The sequence below is a fragment of the Fukomys damarensis genome, unplaced genomic scaffold (genome assembly GCF_012274545.1).
Source record: "Fukomys damarensis isolate Sample0158 unplaced genomic scaffold, DMR_v1.0_HiC HiC_scaffold_94, whole genome shotgun sequence".
Lineage (NCBI taxonomy): Eukaryota > Metazoa > Chordata > Mammalia > Rodentia > Bathyergidae > Fukomys > Fukomys damarensis.
The window spans coordinates 42,493-48,837 of NW_022901006.1; positions in this window are offsets into that span (position 1 = coordinate 42,493).

The following is a 6,345-nucleotide window of genomic DNA, read 5'->3' on the forward strand; positions in this document are numbered from 1 at the left end:
CTTCATGGCTTCTATCACAGTCTTGAGCTCATCTATTTTTTTCTCTGTTTCTGCTCTAGAGTCTCGAATCATGACTTCCATTTTGCTCATCATCTCTCTGATTAGCTGAGAAATTATTTCTGATTTGAATTTTTCTAGAGCCTGATTGATCAATGTTGTTACCTCCTGTGCTATGGGTCCAGGGAGTCCTGTTGGTTCACTATCAGACTTTTCATCCTCATTTGTCCTACTATTTGCTATTGGTGAACTGGATATTTGTTTTTGTGTCTTGCTTAAGTGTTTTCTCATTTTTATTTATATTGTTGGGTTGTCCTTCTTTAATTTCTGGGTATTACTTAAATCTTCCTAATATAGTTGCATTTTAGCTTTTGAGTTTCTAATGACTCATAGACATTCTCATTTTCATAATATCAGAGAAAACAACTCTTTAAATCAATCACCACTCTTTGTCCTAATTGATACATTCAGCAGCCCAATAGGATCAGGCACAGCTTGCCAACTGACCACTTGTGGTAGTCATTAATGTATCACCTTTAACTCATGTGAATTAGATTAATTTCAAGAAGCAGCTCATAGTATGTTTGCAGTGAATATTCTTTTCAATATGGCATCTTTACCATTTAGGATGGGGGGTTCGACTTAGAACAAGAGGATTAGATAAGTGAAAGAATTAGAGCAGGTTTGAAGTGAATCCAGAGGTTGTAGAATTACCTTACTATCTTTACAAAGCTATTAAGTTCAGGGGGGATAGAGAGAGTGCAGGAATAAGGACAGGAATATATCCCCTTAACAGTAACAGGCGCTTGCCTTCCCTTGAAGGTACAGAGCCATGAGTGAGGTAAAATGACTGGAGAAAAGAACATAAAGAGAAACCCCTCCTAAAAACAAAAAATAATAAAAGAAGTCTGAGTTATTCAGGAACTGGAATAAAAAGGGAGATGAGGGACACTATGGTGGAGCAAGAGACTGAGTTGGAGAGAGAGAACAGAAAAAAGAAAGAAATTTTAGGGTGGAATGAGGAAAAAAGAGAAAAGAGAGAGGGAAAGAAAGAATTTGAAGGTCCTCTCTCAGGCTATCTCTGATCTCATATTATACCACATGCACAATCATAGGCGGAACCCAATCCCCTGGTCTTAGCTAGCCAATGGCTGTTCCTCACGACTGAGACTGAACACAATCTACAAGGCCTACCTTTAGTTTCCTTACCCTCAGGGTTGAACTCCACTCCGTTCTATTACAGGTTTCCCCTGCCCTTTCTTTAAAGATGTTCAAAGTTGGGAGCTCAGAAAACTACCCTTCATGGGAACCTATGTCTCTGCAGAGTTGGTCTAAGGACTGGCCCGATCAGGAGTTTTGAGAACGGGGGGGGTGTCGTGTGGGTGTTTCAAGGTGTTTTCAAGCTGCCCGCGCAGCTACCTTCCTTCCTGGGTCTGTTGTCACGCAGGCCGGGAGCTGGCACGCAGGCCGGGAGCTCACGTGCACGCCGCCGGGTGATCGCAGGCAGGCAGGCAGGCAGCTGAAGAAACCCCCTCCAGCGTCTTTGGGGCCTTCCTGGTCTCCACTTGAATGATTTTAACACTTTTAGTTTTTCACACTACAGAAACTATTTTTTTTAACTCATGTCCTGTTTCCTTCACCTAAGACTATAGAATCCATGTGTATCCATTTAGCTATAAAAGTTTCTAGTTTCTCATGCTTTATGGATGAGTAATACTCCATTTTACAGAAAAACCACATCTTTATCCAGTTTCCAGCTGATGAGCACTTTTGTTATTTCCATGTTTTAGCTATTATGAACTGTGCTGCAATAAAAATGGGTGAGCTGTAGTATGATCCTTTTAATTCTTTTGGAAAGATACCCAGCAAAGGGATAGCTGGGTTAAATGGGACCTCTAATCCTAGTTGTTTGAGGTTATTCCATATTAATTTTCACAGTGTTTGCCCCAGTCTGCACTCCCATCAACAGTGGAGAAGGGTTGCTTTCTCCCTACAACCTCCCACCATTTCTTATTGGTTAATTTCTTGATATCAGTCCTTCTTTGTGGGGTGAGGTAGAATCTCAGTGTTGTGTTTATCTACATCTATCAAATAACCAGTTATGTAGAATATTTTTTCATATATTTATTTGCTGCTTTTACTTCTTTGTGTGGGAAGTTCTGTTTATTTCAGATGTGCATTTTTGTATTGGGTCTTTATATTCAGGGGGCTTGATATTTTTTAGTTCTTTATATATTCTAGACAATAGTCCTTTGTCTGAGGAGCAGCTGGTAAAAATTTTTTCCTACATTATAGGTTGTCCCTTAGCTCTGTTGGTGATTTCTCTTTCACTGAAAAAACTTGCTGCTACAATGAGATCCCAGTTGATGATTCATTGTGCAAGTTATTGTGCTGCTGAGGATTTATTCAAAAAGTCTTTTTCAATGTTTTGAAGTTTCTACCTAATTTACTTTTCAGTAATTTTACTGTTTCTCTTTTGATATTTAGATCTTTAATCCACTTTGTAATTTAGTTTAGTGCCTGGTGAAAGATAGGGATCTAGTTTTAATCATTGGCAAGTAGAAAGCCAGTTTAATAAAGAGGCTATATTTCCTCCAGTGAGGATGCTTGGCTCCTTTGTCAAATATGAGGTACCTGAGTTTGTTTGGTATGGTGTCTGCATATTCTAATCTAGTACACTGATCCTTAGGTCTTTTTCTTTGCTGTTACCATGTGGTTTTTATCACAGTAGCATTGTAGTATAGTTTAAAACTGGGAATTGTAATACCCACTCCCATGTCTCTGTTGCCTAGGATGGTTTTAGCTATTCTAGGTTTCTTCTGGTTCCAAGTGAATTTTTGAATTATTTTCTCTAGTTCTGTTAAATATACAGTTGGAATTTCAATAGGGATTGTATTGAATCTGTTTAGAGGTTTTCAAAGTATGGCCATTTTCGCTATGTTGATTCTTCCTACCCAAGAGCAAGGAATGTCTTTTCATCTTCCAATAGCCTCTTCTATGTCTGTTTTCAGAGAGGTGTTATTTTTTACTGGAGAGGTTTTTTTCTCCTTCATTAGAATGATTCATTTTTTTATGTTATTCTGAAAGGAATTGTTTCCCTAATTTCACTCTTGTTGAGTCTGCTATTTGTATACAAGAAGAGTATTGATTTTTGAGTGTTGAGTTTGTATCCAGCTCCTCGGCTAAAAGTGTCTATTAAGTCTAGAAGTCTTTTGGCAAGTTATTTGGGTCTTCTATATGGAGTATCATATCATTATCAAATAGTGACAATTTAGCTTCTTCCTTTCCTATCTTTATTGCTTCAATTTCTTTCTTTTGTCTAATTGCTGTGGCTAATGTTTCTAGAGCTATAGTGAACAGAAGTGGAGTCAGTGGACATCCTTGTCTTATTCCTGATTTTAGTATGAAAATTTTCAGTTTTTTTCAAACATAGCCTTTATCAAATTGATATTAAGAACATCTATTGCAATTTTCTGTGAAGTTTTTATCATGAATGGGTGTTCAATTTTTTCTAATGCTTTTTCTGAATCTACTGAAATGATCATATGATTTTTGTCCTTGACTCTGTTAATATAGTGTATTGTATTTATTTATTTACATATGTTGAACCATCCTGCACCTCTGGAATAAATCATATTTGGTCAGGGTATTTGATCTTCTTGATCTTCTCTATTTTATATTCTGTTTGCCATTATTTTATTGAAGGTTTTTACATCTATGTTCCTTAGGGTAGTTTGTGAATAGTTCAGGGATTTTTGTTGTTGTTGGTGGTGGTGGTGGTGGTTTTTTTTGGGAGGTGGGGGGTCAGGTATTTCCCTGGTTTTTAAGTAATTTTTTTTTTTTTTTTTTGGTACTGGGGATCAGACTCAGGACCTTGTTCTTGTGAGGTAGGCCTGGTACCACTAAGTAAATCTCCAGTCCTTTTCCTGGTTTATGATTAAAAGTAATACTGCTTCAGGAACGAATTTGGAGGTATTACTTCCCTTTCAATTTCATTGAGGAGTTTAAAGAATAGTGGTGATAGCTCTTTAAATGTCTTGTAGAATTCAGCAGTGAAGCCATCAGGATGTAGGCTTTTCTTTGTTGGTAATGTTTAAATTACATTTTCAATTTCACTAAATGTAATTGGAGTGTTTAGACTTAATATGTTCTTCATTCAACTTTGGAACTTCATATATATCTAGGAATCTGTCTATTTTTTCTGCATTTTCCATTTATTATTAGAGCCTAGGTTTTGGAAGGAGGTGTTGATGATCCTCTGCATTTCTGATGTGTCTGTTGTGACTTCACCTTTTTCACTCCTAATTACATGAATTTCAGCCTTTTCCTGCCTTTTTTTTAAATAAGTTTGGCTAGGCTTTATTGATTTTATTTATTCTTTTGAAAAACCAACTCAATTTATTGCTTTTGTATATTATTCTCTTAGTTTCACTTGCACTAAATTCTGTGCTGATCTTTATCATTTCTTCCCTTGTATGAGCTTTCAGTTTGTCTTACTTTTCTATTTCTAGGAGCTTACAGTTAAGCATTAGGATGTTTATTTGAGTTCACTCTTTTTTCCAGTATGGGAATTTACTGCTATGAATATCCCTTGCAGAACTGCTTTCATTGGGTCCCATAGATTCCTGTAGGTTGCATTGGCATTATGATTTAATTGTAGAAACTAATTTCTTCTATAATTTCCTTAGTGAACACATGGTTGTTCCACAGGGTGTTATTTCATTTCCATTTGATTGGGGCATTCTTGTGGATTCTTAGGCTATTGATCTCCAATGTAATTGCAATATGCTCTGATAATATACAGAGGATAACTTCAATTCCTTTGCATTTACTTAAGCATGTATATGAGCTAGCATGTGATCTATTTTAGAGAATGACCTGTGTGCATCCAAAGAGCATGTATATTCTGGTTTTGTGGTTTGGAACATACTGTAGACATCTACTAAGTCCATTTGTCCTAAGACTTGGTTCAATTGTGTTATTTCTTGTTGTTTTTTTATTTTTTTTAGATCATATGTCTGTGTCAGTGGAATATTGAGGTCACCGACTACAATTGTATTAGTGCTTATTTCATTTTTCATATCCATTAACCTTTGTTTTGTATAATTGGGGGAATTAGTATTTGCTGCACATATATATTTATGGCTCTTATTTCTTCCTCTTTTATCATTCCCTTTACAAGTATGTAGTTACCTTTTTTATCTCTCTTAATTAGTTTGGTTTGAAATCTATTTTGTCTGGAAAAAAGATAACTACCTCTATTTTTTTCCTGGGCCTCTATCACATATAAAGATTTTTCTTCTTTATACTCTCAGTCTATGAATTTCTTTGTGGGATAAGTGGCTTTTTAATATACATCATATTGTTGGATTTTGCTTCTTAATCCATTCTGCCTGCCTATTCCTTTTGATTGGTGAACTGAGGCCATTAACATTTCTGGTTATAACTGCTATGTATTGACTTTTAATTGTCATGTTATTTTCCTTTTGTTGGTTCTTCTATTTTTTATTTTTACCCCTCTCCCTTTAAATTCTTGCATTACAATATATCTTTGTCATTTCAGCCCTTATGGAGTTGTGGCCTCCATTTTCTTCTTTCAGAATACTGTTTAGAAGTGTTTGGAGTTCCACTTTGGTATTCATTAAATTTTTCTGGTTTTCTTTGTCATGGAAGACCCTTATTTCTCCATCAATTTTGAAAGAGAGTTTTTCAGGATACATCAGCCTGGGTTGGAGGTTGTTTTCTTTTAGGGCTTGAAATACCTCACTCCAGGCTCTCCATGACTTGAGGGTTTGTGTGAAAAGTCTGCTGTGATTCTGATGGGCTTCCTTTTGCAGAAGATGTGTTTCTTTCCTCTTACTGCTTGTAGTGTTTTGATGTTCTTTTGAGTTTCTGGGATCTTGATTATGATATGTCTAGGTATAGTTTTTTGGGTTTTTTTAATCACGGCTACTTAGAGTCCTATATGCCTCACTTAACTATATGTCAAATTCTTCCCCTCTGTTTGGGAAGTTTTCTGTCATTAATTCTGTGAACAGTTTTTTTAATGTCATTTATCCTTTCTCCTGCTACTTCATGGATTCCTATCAGTCTTATGTTATTCTTTGCATCATCTAGGAATTGTTGAATTGATTTCTCATGATTCCTTACTCTTTTTAAGAGATCTCTCTTTTCATAGTTAATAACCACAGTACTATCTTCTATATCTGAAATTCTATTTCACATTCCTTCCTTCTGTTGCAAATGCTTTCTGTAGAGTTTTTATTTGTATTTTATTTATGTGGGTTGTTTTGATATTAGGCATTGATCTCAGGCCCTTGCACTTGAGAGGCAGGTGGCAGAATCACT